Here is a 22,292-nt window from a genome sequence, read left to right as displayed (position 1 = left end):
TGAATCCCTTTCCAGCATCTGCAAAGAGACCACTGCAGTCCTGACCCTCTTTTGGAATTGACAGAGGTGCTCCAAAGGGAATGACTCCTTCCCTTTGGCTGATGGGACCAACTAGGCATAAAATGACCTGCAGAACTAGCCATCCTCTGATGTGCTGTAACCCTCCTGGGCTGCAAACCGCCAGCGCCAGGGGACCTCTGACACAATTACAGTGCATCATCTTCCTGTGAATCAGATCTTTGGTGAGCTCCAGTTGGACCTCCAGAGGCAAGATCCACCTCCTCAAAGTCCCCTCTTCAGAGTGCAGGACTGACGAATCAAGACAAATTGATTGGGTTGTGAAAACGTTCATCCTTGACGCCTGTAAAAACGGTGACAAAACTGCAGATCGACGTTGGATTATATTATGAAGAATCCTTTGCTGAGAGCCCTTTCTCTTGACTGCTGCTGTGAAATCCCTGCCAGAGCCCCTCCTTTCATCACCACAACCAATGAACAAGAGACTGGGTCCACCGCTGCTGCACCTTGAATGAATCCAGCTGCATCTTTGTCACCACTCCTCAGGTACTGTGGTACTCAGGGTAGTACTTACCTCAAGCCATTTCGTCACTCCTGTGTTGCTGGAGTGCTGATTCTGGTTTTTGGGTTTTCTCCGAGACTGATCACCCAGGCCTAATGCTTTTGCACCTACAGGGAGGCTTTCCCAAGGTCCCTGATACCTTTTTGACCAACAAACACATTCTTCCTTCTTGTAATCAGAGAATCCTTTGGATCTTTTCCTTTTCTGTTACTGTGTCTTACCTGCACTCCCTCCAAACTGTCTTGGAAGAACTCATACCTAGTTAGGGATGGACTGCTAAAGCTTTGAGGCCAATGAAGGTGTTGAACTGCCATTGCTGGTGCCGAATAACCCTTTTTATTCCTACAACAGAACATTTTCTGAGTTTCTATAAGAAGTGAACTTACTTATCATTTTGGTATACTCACTGAACAATATTGCTTATGTTTTCTATTGTGTTGCTCAGTTGAAATAATACTTACTTACCTGAATATTATTTTGCCTTGTGTATATTAAATACATATCTATTTTACTATAACTACAAGTGTGGGAGAATTTCCTTGGGCCTATGCATTTATTGAGTTAATTGTACTTACTTTTAGCTCACATCCCTCTCCTAAAATAAGCCTGGCTGCTCTGCCATTGTACCAAACCTCTGGCAAGTGCAGACTTATACTAAGAGTTGGGGCCTGTATACCAAGGGATAGTTTTATAGATTATCACCTGTTGGTAGACTTTAGGAAAACTACACTAACACTAGTCCTGCTTTGTGTAACCTGTGCATTTCTACTTCTCCTCTGCCAGAATGATTTTCCATTGAAATTTGACAGCCTGATATACTGCTATTATTTTGAATTCATGTTGGAGCTTGCCTCTGCCTGTGAAAATACAGAATTAAAGAATTGTAAACTGATTTGAAAGCAGTACATTGTGATTGTTTTTGGATATATGACTGCTGAATACTGAATCCATGTCAAACAATTCCTTTTCAATAAGTTTTTTCATGGATTTTCTCAATATCCCGTTTAATACCTTTTGAGTAACGGATTCCCTTCTAGTGTCTCCCAACATCTGCCATTGTGACAAACCCTACCGTTCAAAAGGCATTCAATTAACAGCCAATTTACTCTATTGGGCTTAAGTTTCTGATAGATTTGATGGTGTTTCAGGAGCAGTGGCGGCTGGCGAGTTTGAAAGCTGGTGGGGCGTAAATGTCTCACGGCGAATTTTCTAGCGAGCGCGTGCAGCGTGTGAACCCAACCCCCCCAAAGGGGGTGCGGGGGTGTTCTCCCCCAGCAACATTTTTGGAAAAATGGCCTACAAAACGTGCAATTTACTGTCCAAAAAACCCACTGAAATATGAAAAAAAGCATTAGGTTTTACATATTAATGGTACTAGGTTCCTGCAGACATGGGCAAAGATACAATTTAGATGCAAAAAAAAAATACCTACAGTTTTCAGAAATCAAGGTTCCATACGGACTGGTACCATGTCAGAGTTGCTATGACACCTTCATTAAGTAAGACGAAAAAGCAAGAACAATAAACAAGCATTGGCAAAGCCAACCTTTTTAGCTTTTCCATTGTCAGACATGACCCCCTTACTCATACATGTTTAACATTACAGCTTTCATAACACGTTTACGCAAATCATCCCCATAAAATGAATAACATGTGACTAAATTCAAGAGGAAATATGTGTGAAAGAGTGACAATCTAGGGGCCATGGGACCGATCGAAGGGTCATGCATGACATGGGGCAATGCGATTTTGGGAGAAATAAGAATGGGTCACGTGCAATTCAGGTTTCAATTTGATATGGCACAGGGCATTATTAGGGCAATTTGAGTACCAGGGTCCAGGGACATAGCAATGTGGCATGAGGAAGAGATGGAGTCAATGTACGTGTCATTGGACAATGGATATAATCAAACACCAGTTCTCTCATCTCCTGTAAATGACACTGCTGGCCAGTGCGAGAAATACTAAGAGAGCCGCACCAAACACTGTGCCAGTCCTGGATTAGTTTGAGGAATCTGTATTTGGGATGTTTTATTGTAAATGCTTCTCCTCACAAGTGGGCTGTAGTTTTAATCACGTTTTAGACATTCAAAGAACAAGACGTAGTTTTGCTACTAAACAAAAGGTGGAGGTTGTATTAAAGGCAGATGAGGTATCCCACCAATATCGAGTTTGGTGGTGTCCCAAACGTAGACAGACATGGAGGTGCCTCCTCTTTTTAATGGATGAAGATACGATGGATCTGGAGTAGCTGGTTCTGAAACTATTCCTTGCTGATGAGCAACTGCGCATTCTCAAGAAAAGGCAACACACTTAAAGACTAGGACAAATTACACCACGGTTTAGATTCAAAATAAATAGAAATGTTTTAACCTTATGTTTAAATGCTTTCGCCTGATGAGCTGTACTCTCCTTTGACAACATCTTGGGTTTAGTGGTTCAAACACCTTTATGTCATGTATGTACCTTATGCTTCAACGTCTTTACAATGAGGGCTTCTACGTGTATGTTGAACATGGTGTGAGAAACGGCAGGTGTCTTGCTGAACTGAGCTTTGCGAGTACTCATGGTGTGCTATGTTTATATAAGTCATTTTATATAGTGTGCACGTTTTTTGGCATAATCACGTATTGTTGTCTGCTCCAGACTTTGCTCTAGTTTCAATCTTATATTAATAGCAGCTGGTGAGGTCCAACACATCATGCACAGTTCAGCTGTCGCATCTCCAATATGTACTGTTTTTCGGCATTTTCAGACGGACTTTCGGCAGTGAGGAATCACAGACCAAACAAGAAGGCTGCCGAACAGTTCCACAGAGCAATGAGAACACAAAACACAGGAGAGAACGATGGCAAATCTATCACAACACAGAAAGGGGTGAGGGAATGTTTTCACTGCGCTGCACAGACATTAATACAAAGCGATGTAAGTGATTCGTGAGCTCGTTCCCACCCACTGCCCAGGTACACACACTGATCTGAAGGGGAGCCGCGCTCACAGGCATTGTAAGACCGCCAGGGGCACACTGGACAGGCCTGCTCCGAGGGTTGCATGATCACTGTGATATAGTTTGCGAGGTTTACGGGGGGCAGTCGGTTCTCTGACCCTGCCACGTGAGGTCAGAGGACGTGAGCCAATACTACAAGCCCTCCAGGCGAGCCCCCTCAAGGAAGGGTCTGCATGCATGCTGTTGCACCCCAGATCCTCTGCTTACACCAGGCATGCTAGCAGTAAAGTCACCAAGTGGCAAAGCAGTCATCCACACTGACTCCCTAATGAATCAGGTTGGCAAAGAAGCTGTCAAGATTTCAATCTTCTAAAAATCAGCACTATAATTAGCAATCAGTAATCACTGTGTGATAAGGCTTGTAATTTTCAAATTACCTGTTTGCACCAATTACGTCTCGCTGATGAAACGTACCAATCAAAGGGCCATTTGCTCGCAGGCACCCACCCGACTATGTTTTCGGCAAGAAACACTCGGCAGCCACCCGTCTTAGCCCCGTTGCTATGCTTTTAGCCTAAAAGCATTAGCAAATATTCACAGAATAACAACAGCCCTCGCCCTCTCCAGTCCCTGGTGACTTGTGCCGTTTTATATTTTCGGCATTTTTGTCGAAAAATGCCGAAAATATGAAATGGCACATTGGAGATTGCGGGCAGCACGCCTGCCTGGGCCTTGCGGACCGGTCCGTAGCCCAAGGCACAGACCGGGGGAAAAAGGCCCAGGTGGCCCCCGCCTTGGTGGTAGCGGGCGGGCCGCTACCACCAAGGCCCCGGCCCCTGGGGAGTGGGACACACTCGGGAGACACAACAAGCCCCCAACGGCAGTCAGCAACACTGAAAGACGTGTAGGCCCTGGCCTACACATCGTTCAGTGCTGCTGACTGGGGCCGTGGACCACAGTGGCAGTGCACTCCTCGGGGCCTGAGCCCAAACAACTAGTACAGATCTCATCAGGTATTTACCGCTCGTGGACCAGGCCGTCTCTGCTGGTGTGGTGGTCTCTGGAGCTCAGCAGTGCCAGTCACGTCGTGACTGGTCGTGTGACTCATGTCATCGTCGTCCTCAAGAATCACAGGGAGAGATGTGTGAAGGTGGCGCAAGGCGCAGGCACACACCCTGCACCAGTGATCTGCCTAGATACAGCAATGTCATTGGCTGTTTGCCAGCCAATGCAAGGGTTGTCATTGGCTGACAAACAGCCAATGACATTACTGTATCCATGCAGGGGAGGGGCACTGGGGAGGGAATTTCATTTCCTTACTGCGCTGTTTGCGCACATTTTATACTGGCGGGGCCACCCATGAAGCGCCCCGCCAGCCTCCTAATTAAAGGGGCTACGTAGAGTGCCTGGAGCTACGAGCTCCACGCACTCTACTATTAAAAAAAGATGAGTAAATTGGGACGCGCCCTGCTGTGAAAGCGGGCTCGGCCCTGACACAATGACATACACACTGCTAGCCTTGCCGCAGCGCCCCCGCGCTGTTGGCAAAGGAAATGCACCTTCTAGAAGCTAAATGAGATTCAATCAGAGAAATTCTCTTAGATTGAATTTCTTTTAGCTTCTCTCTTTCTTTTCTGGGGGGGCGGCGCCCGGCCGCCCTATGATAGAAGCCGCCACTGTTCAGGAGGTGTTTCGGCACTATGCAAGACCTTGTCTATAATATTTGAATTCCATTCTGTTATCTACTATGTCTTATCATTTTTAAATTGCTGCACTCACTCAAATTCTGTTTCCATTGGTTATATTTTCTTAATTGAACTTCATCATACATCTTTTAACCTGCATATTCAGTGCCAACAGGGTTCAATGAATTCTTCTGTAAGATATTATAAGAATACAATGTATTTCTAGGCAATATTAAGGGGGTAATTCATGGATTATTTGCGCCGAAAAAAAACGGGATTTGTGCGCCATTCTGCCCGCAAATCCCTGTTTAACAAATGGGGATTTGCTGGCAGAATGGCGCACAAATCCTGTTTTTTTCGGCGAAAATAATCCAGAATTACCCAATAAGTATTTCTTTCGTAGCAGTGTCGCTTGTTCACCAGTACATTAAAGATTTTCATAAACAATAGGCAGTTACATTTATATAAATCTCTTGTATGAGGTATAATTTAATCCATGTTATTTTCTCCACTCTCAATTCTTCCTTTGTATGGTATTCTCACACATGTATATAATGTTATTGACTACTTGTGAATACCTGTCAAATACAAACCATAGTGAATAGCATTGAGCATTTATATGCTTGGTTTTAGGGAAGCTTTGCTTTCATTTTAGAGTGCCCAGAATATTGGTTCATTAATACATTTTAAAATGATGCCCCAATCCTCTCTTCACAGATGGGGTATATCTAATGCAGTGTCCCCTCTCTTCTGCACAATGTCATGAAACAGATTTGAATGTTCATTTAAATTTGCATCATTTTCTAGGGAAAGGAAGTAACTTGGCTAAGCTTCCTCACATCATACTATTATGATGTGGGTTTTCTTAATATGTTTCTTATTGAATAACCTTGGGCTCAAAAGGTCAAAATGTATTAAACCACTGTAAAGTTATGGAGCCTTGTCCACCAGTCAACAGCTTCTATCTCTGATTACACATGTGAATGCTTAAATTACTTCACTACTGTCAAAGAGATAATGCACACTCTGTGCAGAAAATGCTATCATCCTAGTTTTAATCAATTGTCTATTAGCTTATAATTTGTTCAGAAAGCAAGATATATTTCAAACTGAAATGCTACAGTATTCTGTTTGGAATGAGTGACTTCCATACTAGTTATCCTCACCCTTTACCTGGTCCTACGCATAAAGGAATCTTGAGGACATACATCTAATTGCATTGGGGCTTTTTATACTGACTTCTGGCATTTGTGTTTAAGACACAGAACCTGCAAAGCCCCTTAAAGTTCAAGGAATCAATATGTAGTCAACTACTCCCACCAGTCTCTATTTGGAATCGGGTTCAGGGAATCAGGCCTACTTTAGGCAAAGTTTACTTCAGTCTTCCTCTGCACATCACAATGGGGTGTCCTTCCATTATCTCAAGTTATTATCTCACTTCACAATTCATTTATTTGTGCAGGGTCCCCTTGTCTGCAGACTTTCAAAAATTCCAGAAATCTCTCTACTTACTATGGGTTCGAACTTCAATAGACTCAAAATGTTCCCACACAATGTAATTTGACATCATCCATTTTGATTGCTTGGGTCTTTCCATTGGTTCTCTTAAGAAACAAACATTCTCAGATAAAGCACCCCCTTCTTGAATAGGCGCATTATATTCAGACATGTGACATGGAGTGGTTCTGTTCAGATTTTAACTGAAATGTATATTTCTCAGGTAATTTTTTATAAGAACATACTGCGCTACTGGCATACAGATTTTCAGAATTGCCAAAGAAATCAGGTCTGGCCATGTTCAACATGTCCCTGTATCGAATACATGACAAACTTATTAAAATTATGAAATTGATATATATATATTAGTTATTGACATATATCAATATGTTATGTTTAGCCCCAATTCGTGGGGCTTGTTTTCGTGATTCACATGGAGTTTTTCTTTTCCGATAGACCAAATTGTTTGGAATTATGTCTGCATTATTTGCATATGTAAATGCACATATTTTTCTGTGTGTAACCAAAAACATAATATGTGGAAGGTGTTTAATGAATCTGAACCACTGGTACTGCTCTGGACAACCTTCCACACCACCATGTTTGTCCCATCTGCACCATTGTAAAAATGGTCCAGCCATATTCAAATAAGTCAGGTACTGCCAACAATGGGAGCAGACCAGCCTGATCTGCTAGGCCAGGTCCGCTGTGCATGGAAACACAAGCAACACCCAACATTTTTCAGCCTTGTTTGGCCTCATCAGTGAGGTGTAGCTTGGTACCCTATGGTGCAGCGTGCAAAGGACCCACATCTGGGCATACTCTCTCCCCAGAGGAAGACAAACTATAACCAGAAAAGTGATGGGTGGAAGGTTTTGAATAACCCTGAACCACTGGCTCTGCTCTGGGCAAACTTCCACACCACTGTTTTTTAGCCGTCTGTGCCATTGCAAAAGGGGTCTAGTCATAAGCAAATCAGTCATGTACTGCCACCAAAGGGACCAGCCCAGCCCAAACTGCTAGACCATTTTCCCACTGCATGGACACATATGCAGCCCCAGACATGTTTACGCCTTGTTTGGCCTCATCAGTGAGAGACCAAGCCTGATTTGCATATGGTCTTCCCCTTTCTATAATGGCTTTGCAGATGGTGAACAATGGTCTAGAGGGTTGCCCAGTGCTATGCCAGTGGTTAAGACTAATTCTATCCCTTCCAGCCATCACCTCTTTTGTTTTGCGATATTCTTCGGTACTCAGAGCTTACAAATGTGATCATTAACATAGGGTTGACCCATGTGTCTTGGGAATCAACCATCCATTAAGGGCTTGCCAGTTGATATTTTATTTATGAGCTAGAGTTACGAATAGGTTAATATAAAGGGCAGACAGGTCCTTTGAAATATTTTATGGAGAAGGCCTGCCTTTCAGTATGTGACCATCTGGAAGCCATAAAGTAGGGCACACATGACCCTTTTTTCCTATCTAGTTTTGAGCATATGACACTCTTTGTACAGTCAAAGTTAATGGGAGTATTTGGTGATTGGTGTATCATAGATAGCTAGCTTGTGACAAAACAGTCCCCATACCTAAAATATGTATTCAAAGAACATATTTGCACTTGTGTGATTTTTAAATTGACCACGTATATGAGATTGTTTCCAATGTTGAAACCTTTCCTCCCAATTCCAACTGTAATGCATGACAATTTAACGACAGATTACTTACTGCGATCCTGAGTCTTAGGTAAATGTTCTTTGTAGGTTCTGCACCTTTTGTATGGAACCTGGAAAATAACATTATCTAGGAATACAAGGACCATTGAAGCACCTCAAGTTTTAGTTCTGAGTTGATGTTCCTTGTTTATTAAATGTACCCACTTCCTCTCTTCATATCTTTCGCAAAAGAAACAGGGAGTTTTTCTTATTTGAATGCAGTACTTTAGGTTTTTGTACAGGGATGCTCCCACCTGCTCACTGAGCTCTCACCAACATTTTCATGTTTTGCCAGTTGTTTTTAAATCTGGCTTGTTGTCCCTATATATTACCTGTGTTTGTGCACATCCTGCAACCGGACAGATGCCACCTTGTGTTATATTGGTTTATTTCTTCTGCTGATGTATACTTGAAAGTGTTCCGCAAGTTGTTTATTATCACTGTCTTCACACACATTTTGAACTCTAGCACATCTAATAATTATTTAGTACATTTTGTATTTTCAACTAAAGCCTCTCTTTTATGTGATTGATACAAAAAAGACAAATTAAAAGTCTATACCACTCAAATCTTATTAGGATGATGATGGTTTAGCTATCTCCATTGCGCCTTCCATAGCTTCAGTCAAACGGATGTACCTGGACGAAGATAACTAAAAATATTAATTGAGAAAAATGATTACTTGAAAGTATAACACTTGTGCTGAAATTGATTATCTGTACTATACATATTGACATTTTTGATACCTCATTGACGTCAGATTGACGTCAGATTAAATGTTGTTGAGGCCACTTTTTTAGGCCTAAAAGTATCTTTCCAATGAGAAGGTAGCAATCAAAATCTGTAAGTAAATAAAACAAATATTGAAGATTCTATGTACTTTTTGGTGGCCATCTTGATGACATCATACAGCACTGTATGCCAAGCACCATAGAGTGATACCATGGGCAATTTATATCTTAAGTTATACACAAACCAGTCCAAACCTTTTCTCCTTGGAATGCAGATGCCATACGTGACCACATATTGCTGCTGACTGCTTATTGACCAGTGTTTTACCTAGTGTAAATAGTAGAAGGTTACCATGTTCATTTTGTTCTCTTTTGTATAGAAAATGTAAAGACTAGTATTATTATGTTGTTAACTGTATTGTGAGGATTTGTAGAAAATTATATTTAACATTTGTAAGGTTAGAAATATATGAATTGGGGAACATGTCTGCCTATAGAAAGGACAACACTGTTGATGCGCTGAAGCTTGTTTGAACAAGTGAGAAAGCTAAGGCTAGAATCCAATGACCGAATCAGATAAACCGTAGAGATAACAGTCTTATTTAGCAAACTCTTTACAGATTGGGACTGTTGTGAATCACATTAAGAGTTAGTCCAGAATTTAAACCAATCCTAATTTTGCACTAAACATATTTCTGCTCATGTGTACAACAGTGTTAGTGTAAGGTGGATGAAAATGGTTTATCCTTTTCGAATTTGAGTATTTTTCTTCAATTCTTTACATCATTGTTCCCTTTTTTCCATCCCCTTTTGTCTCCATCTCCTGTCCTCTGCTTTCTGTCTCCCTTGTCTTCTTTTTTCACTCCTGATTCCTTTTTATTCTTTTTCATTCTTTCTTTGCGATTAAAAGAATGAATGAGAAAAAAAATGTGAGAAGCAAAATCAGGCACAAGCCATTGCACACTGTATGGGGCCGCAGTGTGGGTTCTGTGACTTTTCACAGTGCAGCGATGGGGTGCTTTTCTGTATGCACTCTGAACTGACCTCCACAAAAATAAATCATGTCAAGATAAAAGCAGTAAATGTTATGAAAAGTTGGCACCCCTACCAATTTCCACCAGTCAAAAAATAATAGCAGCGCTCAAAATTGTTTTGTAATCATGTTCTTTCTGCTCTCAAATGAACATATTTTTCTCCTTCATGCGAAAGGTTGCAGGCTGAGTACAAGGAATCGGCACAACAACATGTGCCATTCTATGAACCCTGCTGGAGCTTGGAATATTTAGACATGTAGTAATATTTTGACCCAACCCAATTTCAAAATATTTCCTTGGTTGAGTCCTGTAAGTGATTTCAATCCGGCACTTCACCTAAGCCAATGCCTAGCGTGGGATGCACAACTGAAACCCTTAATTATTTATTTGTGTCTATAAGTTCTTTTATTCTGAACGATGTACCTCTTATATCACGCCCCTCTCTTTTAACCACCCCCCCCCCGGTCACACTGAACCAGGAAGCAGGCTTTTTGGCAAAGTTAAAATATTTATTTTATGGATTTCACAATATATATCACACTATTTTTAATGGGTATACAATGATCACCAATGGGGTGATGTCACACTAGACAATCTCTTTAATCACACAGAGTAATAATAAGGAAAAATAATGCAGCACAGAAATACTACTTTTGTGTGTGTTCAATCAAATGGCAATGTAGTTACTATTCCCCTGCAAACCCCTAAATCCCCCCAATATGCAATATAAAGAAATAGAAAGAGAGAGAACAGGTTTCAGGAATGCAGAACTCAAGCAAATATATCAATCCCAATTTCCCCCCCCAGCAAACACAAGAGGGAAACAGGAATGATTGGCAAAATGTCAAAAAAAGTTGGCTTTGAATGAATGGGTAAAACACTGAAAAAGGTTTAATTCACTGGAATTGTTGAAATTCTAATGGGAGCCACTCTCTATGGTGGTGGACAAACACTAACAATGATTTGAGAGTAATAAGCAAGTAGAACACTTAATTTTGAGGTCGGGTGCAATGAAAAGCTATTTTACACGTTATAGATTTTAGCCAAATGAAAAATTTGTGGCAAACTTTTCTGCACGCAGTAAGCGCAATTGCATAAAGACTATAAAGAGTTGAGATGCGGTTTTGGGTTCTTTAGAAAGCTTTTGATGTTAGCTTCAAGTAGACAGTTTCTAGCATGAAGAAGTTATGAACGTTTTCGTGGAGGTCGTTTTTTTCAGAAAGAGGCAAATTGTAAAACAAGGATGCGCTTTTAAAAGTACAAACAAGGTTTTTGTACATTAGGGATGGACTATGAAGATACAAACTACACGACAGCACAACCACCAGACCAGGATGTCACTGATCAGGTTTTTGCCCGCCGAGTCGCTTGCCTTCTTCAGAAAATATATATCAGCGCAAAGATGATGTTAACAATATTATTACAGAAGGGCTATATGATAAGAGAGAGAGTTCAGGCATGACAAAAAGATTTCTAACAATACAGTTCTGGATATAAGATTTGATTTGGATTGGGATGACTATGGACAGTACATAGGCTAGTGACAATCCTATACTATGGATACTCAGTACCAAGGTTTTGAATGGAACCATCAGGGATTCCGGTCAAGGATTTTTCTGGGACAGACTGCTGGGCACACCGGACTGGTCTTGTCAGCGATCAGCAAGGCGCTCTGGACATCGCATGGCAGGACTAGACAGCAAGGCGCTCTCATCTACACTGCACAGCACGACTGGACTGGATCTGCAGGGGCTCGCTGGTCTGCACAGCACAGCACTGGGATTTAATCTGCCCTTCTGGGTATGAAGATAATTCTTTGGCAGGCAAGCAGTTACAGCACAGCCTGGCTGCTTCTTTGTTTTCCCATTTAAGTTGAGGGATGGGTTCTGAAAGTTAGGCCCAGCTGAAAGTGATCCGCTATGCTCTGAGCCTTTCTGCTTGCAAAGTTTCTGTGGTCTGGAACATGGAGTATGAATGGATCTCCTTCAGAGTGCTTTGCCAAATTTCGAGAGGGTGGGTGGATCAGTGTGTTTTTCTAGGTCCTCAGCTGTCTCTATGTATGTGTTTGATAAAGGGGTGGGTATGCTGAATTATCCTAGGCGCAACCCCTAGGTAGTCTATTGGCTAAAATCTGCTCTCTCCCTTGATTGATGATGTGGTTTATGAGACAGGGAAAATCCCCCTTTGCCTTTTGCATATAAAATCTCTTTTTGATATAACACATCTTTACATGTGTACAATCTTTTTACCAATAACATACATAGAACGCATATTTTGTGGAACACACCCTCTTCCAAGCCTCGTTTCTGTGAGATCTTGGGTCTGGATTTGACACATTTTCGCACTTTTGTCCAGGACACAACATCTAATTTGTCCACAATTTTGTACATATGTGCGCATGATATCTGGGCATAATCGTATGAAGTTTTGTGCTTCTGACAAGAATATAATTGCTACAAAACCAGAATTCTCACTGTGCCTTCTCAGAACATGGCACGGATTTCTGGCACCTCTTAAAATGTGCACAAAAAATCACATTCACAATGCTGTTAATTCTCTCATTTTTACAAATTCGCAGAGTCCTTTATCAGTCTTTTCCACAAATATGCTTTCTGTCCATTGAGAATCAACAAAAATGTCTATCCCCGCCTCCATCTTGTAGCTCAAGAGCAATCCCTGCCTTCTTCCTCTGGCAGAGGCCACTGTTGACACTTACAATCTGCATATCCTTTCAGCCAAGGAAGGTTCATTGTCTCTCCCAGGCCTTTGGTGAAAAGCAGGAGAGATGCCTTTTGTTGGGGAAAGCTGGGGAAAACTAGTTTGGTGACTCTGAGTTCAGCTAAATTCACTGTCACTTTATAACATTTTTCTTAATTTAAAATAAAACTTGCAATTTTTGTTCAAGCAGCTAAAACTCTGATTCCAGTCTCTAAATCATGGAGATTAAGTAGTCACAACCTATGTTCCTCTTAATGACAGGTCACTTAATTCCAAACATTTGATTCCAATTACACAAGTTTAAGCTTCTGATGTAATAATGAGATCTGTCACACAGGCGGCCGCTGGTACTGTGCCCATATTTTGACAGATTTTCACAGGCAAGCACACTTTTTACTGTGGATATTTTGATGATAGATTACACTTTTCCTGACATTGTGGGTTCATATTGATTCCTTAAATGAAATGGTGGGTAACACCCAGCAAAGATATTGGGTGTTTTCTGATGTTTTGGACTGGCATTCTGTATTTTCAGCAACCAAGAAAAAGGGGTTTAAGAGTAATTTCTGGGTTTCTTGCAATAAAGCACTGCCTTTCATGCAGTTTTCCTTTTTACTTGGTGGACAGCCCAGTAACATGTTTCAGCAGTAAGGTCTCCTTCCACCACTGACAACAGGCAAAGTAGATTTGGCAGCCATCTTTTCCAGTTTCAAAGCGTAATTTTTGATAGGTTTTGATGCGCATGGGGTTTTTGCGGCCATTTTGCTGATTCTGGTGCCACCAGCACACAGGGATGTCGCAGGGCAGAGCCTAGTGGGTTAAAACATCCCACAGTCCCTATAAACATGAATGTATATATGTTATAATATATAAATACATGCATATTACAGGGCGTGCGGTAGCGGCCATGTAGTCATGGTTACGTTGCTCAACCTGTACGAAGAGCACTTTTTGGGCGGCTTACAACTTCACCCCCCCAGATGAATCCTCATGAAACTTTGCAACAAAAGTATATGGCCCCGTAGGATTGATCCTGTGATGTTTGGTGAGGTTTCGTCAAGGTGGGGTAGTTAATGAGGGGGTTTCGAAATGTGTGGTTTTCCCATAGATGCAATAGAAAAGAAATGTGCTCATGAACCGCTGGATGGATTTTCAACAACTTTGTGGCAGGATTGGCTGTTTGGTCCCGGAAAGCGTGCTTTTGTAGATTTGGTGCCAATCCGTCCAGTAGCTTTTTTTTAAATGACCAAAAAGTAGGTAAAAAAATGAGTGATATCTGGGTTCGGTCTGCGGACACACTTTACTGTTCAGTCCACGGACAAGCCCCCGATTGGTCCAGGGGCTGACGGATATTGAAAAGCATGAAGTGCGTCAGATTTTTGTAAACATACGCAATTTGGGATTCGCAGACTTTCACTGCTATCTGCAAACATTGTGGTAAAATCATATTAAAAAACACAACATTCCACTTGTCAAACTTATCAAACAATCTCTGGGAATGTGAGTGCTGATGAGCATAGGATGGAATCTGGCCTTAAAAAGCCCAAAAATAGGGGTTTTGCTTCCATGATGTCTGTGAACAGCCGGGACAGTTCTGTGATGTCCACGAACATTTTAGATGTTTAGGGGTGTCAATGCTTATTTGTGCATTACAGGGTTGGTGAAAAACAGTTTTTGGATGGCTTACAACTTTTTGACAAGTGTCATAATGTAGGTACAAAAATTGTGATATACCTTCGGTTACTGAGGTATAACCTATGTCCATGGGCATTAGCCATATTGTCTGGGTCATGGCATAAGGTCATGAGGCAGACCATCTGGCTACTGGCCATGATCATGACGGACGTCCAATGGGGTTAAAGTGGCCATGTCCACCGGGGACTGGCTATGTGGTAAAGAATTTCAAAATTGGGATAGGTTTGAAAGGGAAAAAAATATGCTTGTGGTAATATGGTCATAGAGTTTACTCTTTGGCTTCTGCAGGCCACCATGGAAAGGGAAGAGGGGCTCTGTACAGAGCTCCACCTTCTCTTTCCCTGGTGGCCATCTTGGAAAAGGATTTTTCTTCCTACAGCGTGATGCCATGCGCGTCTCTGTGTAGGAAGAAAAATCCTTTATTTTTAGCAACCCGGGTTTCCGCTTTGGTAACCTGAGGTGCTAATGGCCTTCATCCCCCATTGCAGCAGCTGGAACGGGGATAAAGGTCCAGAGGCCTGGTTACCCGCCCTTGCCTCGCTTGGGCCAATAACTTGGACTGCTGGGCCATTATCCCCCTTCCCAGTCCCTGGAATGGGGGATCAATGCCACATTATTTCTATTAGCATAACACAAAATGCTAATGGAAATGTTGGAAAATCTTATTGAGTCTATGTACTTTACTGAGAAATGTAAAGTAGATGCAGTCTGTAAGATATTTTTTGTTATCTTTTTTAACTGTGGAAATTGGTTCCTGAAGTTACCTTTTTTGTTTTTTTATTTTTGCAGGAGAACTTAGAATGAAAGATGGGGAAGGAAATGATGGAACAGGCACCAAGCACTAATATGGAGATGCAGGTGGACAGGTGAAGATGTTGTGTGTGTGTTACATCTAAGGTAGTGGGCATTTTTTCTCATGGCTCCTTGATTACAGCTTCAAAAGCACTCCGAAATTGCTCCAGGCTGTGGAATGGTGTGTTGCAATATATACAGAGGACTCTTGTCTTTGAAAGATATTGATTAAATGCCTCTTTTATCGCTTGCAAGGTAGCTGGTGGGATTTTGTGTCCCACAGAAGTAGGCTGTGTGGTTACAGTATTGGTTGCGGAAGATGAGGTGGAGGAAGACAGCCTACTACTTGCTAAGAAAGGAACAACCTTTCTGGGAGCATTGAAGTGGTTGGATTTGGTGTGGTGACACACAGAGGTGGTCCTGTGGGAGTACTGTCGAAGTAGTCTGTGACTAAGTAGTGCATTTCACTTTGGTAGCTTTATCCTTTGGTACATTCCCAACAGTGGTAGAGAACTACCATACCCATGATTCTCTCTGAGTGCTAGAGGTAAGCACATCCTTTACCTCATCTTTTTGGTCCTCTTCATTGTCTTTGGAAGTACTGTGCTTTCTTTGTTCTGTAAGTCCTCCAGCTGGTGGTTATAGTGGTGGTGGCTCTTGGGAAGGAGGGATGGCAATAGCTGATGCCATTTTTATGATAAATAGCAGTTTTGCTAATATTCTTCAAAGCATGTGCGCTGTATTAGATTGTTAATGGATAATGAGTAAGACTAGGTGTAGGAGCTGTGCAAGGTTAAATTATGGACTTGAATGTTTCTAGATCAGTCGGAAATGCTGTTCTGGACTGTCCACTAAGCAGGGATCCAATCGCGAAGTGCAGACACATTTGCGAATACATCATCACGGTGCACGCAGGTACACGCGCATGGCCACGTGACATTGTCCAGAAAGTCTACGATAATGTCAGACCTTCACGAACATCGAAGAACACAAAAACAGTGGATAAAGTTCCAAAAGTGTATTGAAGTGTTAAAAATTATGCTAGAAGGTGGGAAATGGCAGAGTTTAAAGGTGAAACTTTATAAATTGGACAGAAATGTTGCTATATTGGTGTAAGTATGATACTAGTAGGTTGTAGGAAATTAGCATGCACTGAAAAAAAACATGAAATTCACTGAAAGAACTTTGTTAAAGGGACGTTATTATTAAATTTCACTAATACAAACCTATGAAATTCACTGAAAAAACATTGTTAAGGGACATTATGGTTAAGTTGCACTAAAAAAACTATGAAATTCAATGAAAAAACATTGTTAAAGGGACATTATGGTTACAAGTAAAATTGAAAAACCACAGGCATTCACCAGTTATGGTAAGCTAAGCAACCATAACTCACGCCACCACCGTGCACTGCTAAGACTAACACCCAGGACATTAAAGATGACATCAGAAATGTCATTGATGACATCGTATGTGAAATTAATTTTGATGAAAAGTCCCTACAAGGGATTGTGTCTATAATTTTGGTAACAAGATTTCAGTGGTGATCAGGAGACCTATCATGAACTGCTTAATCTATTAAAGAATGTACTCATCTAAACAAAACATTATATCAGAGTGTTGTTGTTAATACAGAAACCTAATCATACATAAACATAGGCAATGGCTGCAGCATGCATCATAGAAGTACAATATGTTTATTTTTGTAATGTTGGATAGCAAAATAATGAATGCAACCTTATCAGAGTTTTGAGTAATGTTAAACATGTAATATATAGTTAACAATTCAGGACATACTAAACACTTGTGCTAGTACAAACAATACATGTGAAGACCCACAATGCCTCCCCAGACATCATCATGCGATCGTGCCTGTGCGGCACATTGATGTTTTAATGACTGATGTGCGCGCTTCACATACATCTGTGAATTTGATATTCGGCCAGTCTCATGACTTTAAAGTGCAAACTTTGTCCTTGCACACCCCCTACAACCATTGGTCATGCTTCTATACACTTTGTACAATGTTTTTCTACACCAGAAGATCGGGGTCTCTTAACATCAATGCAATTGTCTCTGGACATTGTCACATGATCACACCAGTGCAGCGTGATGATGTGCCCGCGGTAGGTGTTCACGCTTCACAGACATCTTTAAATTAGATTTCCGACCACTCTGGGACTTTCAAGTGAAAACTCTGCCCTTACACAGCTCGCAGTACCATTCCCACTTCATTCCTAAACTTTTGACAACTTTTCAAGGCCTTATTTGGGCGCTGAAGTTCACAGGCAGGATGGTAGTTTGCAGACATTTCCTCCAAGGGGACCCACCTCATAGTATTAGTCATTCTCAATCTGGCACGCCAGCAGAGAGGACCTATTTTTCCAAGAGCAGTAAAAGCAGACTCATTCTGGCATTTGAGAATGGCAACTGCAATTGCCATGCCTCCTCTTCCTCTCCAGGGGCCACCACCACCACTTGGAGCATCTGGACAGGGGAACAGGGGGCGTGCAGCAGATGCCATGCAGGAGGAAGAGGACAAAGAAGATGTGGAGGAAGTGCTTACTATGTCTGGTGGGCAAAATGAGTCATGGGTTTGGATGTTTTTCACCACCATTGGAGGACTACCCAAGGCTCAGGCTGCCTGCGTGCGCTGCACTGTGTGCAAAGTTGTACTCAGTCATGGCCAAAAGGGGCAGTACTCATTTGATACTACCTCCATGCATCGATACACCCGCACCTGGCATGTGGTGGCCCTGAGAAAGGAGATTCCCTTCGCAGGATTTAGGATTACTTCAGCCAATTCACCCTCCTCGTCCACTCCTGTCAACACTCGGGACACTGTAGTGGGACAGAGGATTACTCTGTCTGTATCACAGGTGATACAGGAGGCTGTTGAACCATACATTGTGTGATCAACAGTACTTTCTAGCCACTTTGTATCAACTCTGTATCATGTGCAGGGGGAGGGGCACACAAAGCGCCATTGAAGTGGCTATGAAGGCACATGAAAAGGATTGCCCCCTACTTTTGTTTTTTCTTAAGCTCTGCATCATATTTGGTTCAGATGTCCCTCCCTTATGGTGGTTGGCACCCCTTCCCTCCCTCCCTCTCTGCTTTGCTCTCTTTCCCTCTGCAAAAAAAGGAAAAACAAATACCCCCCCAAAAAATAACTTTTCCAAAAACTGCTTTGAAATTGTTTTCTTTGTTTGTATGTACTATACATACTAACAGATGCTTTACAACATATTTCACATGTTCTCTTTTCATTTATTTCATTTTTTTCACAAAAACTGTTTGAAGGCATTATGAACATTTGAAAGATAAATGCAACATCTGTTAAATTTACTCCATCGCTCCAAAAAATGTTCACGCCATTAAACTTTATATTCTCATTGTGGAAAGATGCCATTCCTGCATCCTGTAAAAAAGCACATACAGCTTTATTCACATTCTGCCTGGCTTATTCAATTTGTGGACAAAACAAGTTTGCACGTTTCCACATTCATGAAAAAATCATCTTCACAGCTAGAAACAGTTCCATTAGTCTTTTAAACATGTCCTTCATGACAAACTGCAACAATGCTCCAGTCACATACCCCAAAATGTTGCCTCACAGTGTATTATACTAATGTCAGGGTGTTTAATCTGAACCATATTCTCTCACAATGGCAACAATGCTGCCCAGTTTAATCATCAAACTCCATACCAGGAGACTTCCACTTCTTCTAATTGAAGATTAGCAGAGATGCTACGGTGCTGTGTGTAAACCTGTAACCAGTGCACCCATGAATCTCCCAGCATCCACACCCTATGCTTCTTCAGAGCCATAGCCATCTTTCCACCACTTTACAGAAGCGAGAAAACACTTGCTAAACTGTACTCCTGTACACTTCTCCACCTCCTCCACAACCACGAAACCTCATTGGCTAATACACTGATGTTCATGGTCTCCGCAGTCCTATTTCCATGGCAGCATCCTTAAAAGGCCTGGATGGCACGTACAGGTCTGTGGAATATCATGGACGTCTGCGGACACTGTTACACAGGGAAACCCTTCTACCCTTTTTGCTTTTATGTTTGTAAAACTTCCTCATTGGCTACTTTCAAACAGCCACAAATGCATCCACCAATCACATCCCAAAACTCTACATGTAACCCTGTCACCTTAATTCAACACTTCAGTTGTACATTTCAACTCTCAGAGTACATGTCTACTGTCAATCTGAGCCTCCTGCATAAAAAAATGTGGAACTCTCACATATTTCTATTTCCAGACTCAAAAATATCAACATCTAACAAGACATAGGAGGTCATTACAACCTTGGTGCTAAGTGCACCAACTTTACCACCATGGTGTAAACTAAGTTTACACCATGGTGGATGGCAGATTTACTGCCCCATTCCAAGGTGAGTGGGGCGGTAAATCCCCATTTCCCATTTTCCCTTACCCATTCCCATTTTTGCCCCATAGGGCATAATGGGAGTGGGGAAGGCGCTAATTACGCCGCCGTAAATTACGGCGGCGTAATTAGCACCATGGCGGGTTAGCGCCATGGACTTTAACGCCTGCCAAAAGCAGGCGTTAAAGTGGGAATCCGGCGTTAAGGGTTAACGCCGTCGTTAACCCTTAACGCCGGGGTTGTAATGACCTCGATAGTACAGGTATGCTTATATTTTTTAAAGTAATTTTTTTAACCCCTTCATAACATATATTCTGGGTAGCTGCCACTTATTCTGCAATAATCATCTTTATAAGAATATACTCTTTTTTAACCACTCCTATCAAAGGCCATGTATTGCAGCAATACGCACCTGCTCTCATTAAGTGGCAGTTACTTACATGCACAACTGTAAATGCACGCATACATTTTTTTTATTTTCAACAAAATGCTCCTAAAAAGAAACATTTTTAAAAGAACAGCATTTTTTCTTACGGATAAGTGTCATATTTTCCAACATTTTCCATCACTTCCCTTATCATGCCTACATTCTCCACCTGCTCACATATATGTGGATAGTGCCAATGTATGTATACATTTTTTTCTTTTCAATGCATTCCTACTATAAACATGCACACCTAAATATAACACTTTTCCTTACATAAAAAAGATACACCATATACTAACAACATATGCTTCTGCAACTGCAAAGTTCCACAGTATTACCACTAGGCCACAGTGTGCCCTACACTTAAAAAAACTGCAACACATTACAAATCAATTACACCACGATGAATGCATTTTCTATTTTAGAAGCACCAGAGCAAAAATTGACCTACAGCAAAAATATATCTTTTTCCTGCATTATTTCATCAAGGCAAACTTTGCTGTACTGCAAATACCATTCTATATTAGTCTTAGTGCAGACTTTCCTGTGCTGCATAAATGCACTAACAATGCACCCTTTTCACACTATGCCAATTATCACCCTGTTGCTTATAATATACCAAACTTCACTTGTCATAGTGCAATCATTCCAACAACACAGTTAACATACTTTAGCACTCCACACATAACACAACAGTATTCACTCTTTTTCCAATAACTCCTCTTTCCTTAATAAATAACAACCTTGGCTACTGAAACTACTTCACCATTACCAGATATTCCAACTAAAATTCTTTTACACCTACAGGAAAAAAAGAAGATGGGCAAAGACATCTGGTCGAACAAAGAAAACTGTCCACATACTACAAAGTAAGTATATTAATATAGCATGTATATCTCTCTAATTGTAATAATGTGCTTTCACTATATAGTAGCCTAAAGTATTCTTTGCAACTCAACAATATCTTACTCATTATATTGCAGCACTCACACTATTTCTAATCCTATTTCAACATTGCCCATTATTCAGTACACCACCAATTCCTTATTGCCTAATAACATAATGGTCTCTCATGAACTTCTGTACCACAATTTCATCTCTTCATTCTTCCATATCCCTATCTACCTCAAGTCCTCATTTCCAACCCAACAACTTTCACACTCATTGCATTCCAAATTACTAACACACATCACCACTCATACACACTCTTCCTCACCCCTTTTCAATTACACCCACACAACCCTCTTACATGCACATTAAATCCCACCATTACAGTAACTGCTATTTTTCTCAACACATCATATTACTCCCTTCCCAACTACACCTATCACCCCACTACACAATTGCACAACACTCTTTTCATCTCTACAATGACACCCACACACCCATCATTTTTTATAAAATAATACAGTCATAAACATTCCACAACTTTGAAATACATGCTTTCTTTTTCCCTGACAGACACAACAGAATGCCTACTAAAAACCAACTCTGTACAAAACAAATAAAAAATAGAGCAGATAAAAATAAGAACAACCCATATGGTCAACCCCCTCTAAAACAATTTATAGAAAACATTCAAACTGAACTGCTAGTAGCGTCACTCAACAATAGTAAACCAGCCAGCACTAAAAAAGTAATACAAGTACAAAATATTTAGAAATTAAGGTAGTCCTAAAAATGAACCTAACACTATCTACCAATGTTAACATAGCCAGGGTAAAGCATTCCAGAAAGTCAATTTAACAAATAAATATTCCACCGTAGAGTTCTTAACAAGCTAATAGAAACATCTAAAAAGTCAAGTTCTACGCTTAACAACTACCACAGGAAACTAGTCCTCGAAGCTCTGATTGACAGCACATTTCTACTAAACAAAATGTTTGCTATATTGATTTTAAACAGAATAAAACCACTAAATAAATTCAACAGTACATTAAAAAATATATTTCTAAACATGCGCACTGTCAATATAGATACCCTTTCAAACTTCTGTGAAGATGAATGGTTTAACACAAGCAGCACATAATCATATTTCAATGAAGAGGCTTATAAACAAGAACAAATAAAC

The sequence above is a fragment of the Ambystoma mexicanum genome, chromosome 10 (assembly GCF_040938575.1).
Source record: "Ambystoma mexicanum isolate Mex_15411 chromosome 10, UKY_AmexF1_1, whole genome shotgun sequence".
NCBI lineage: Eukaryota > Metazoa > Chordata > Amphibia > Caudata > Ambystomatidae > Ambystoma > Ambystoma mexicanum.
The sequence above is the reverse complement of the archived record's forward strand: the minus strand, read 5'-3'. Positions refer to the sequence as shown.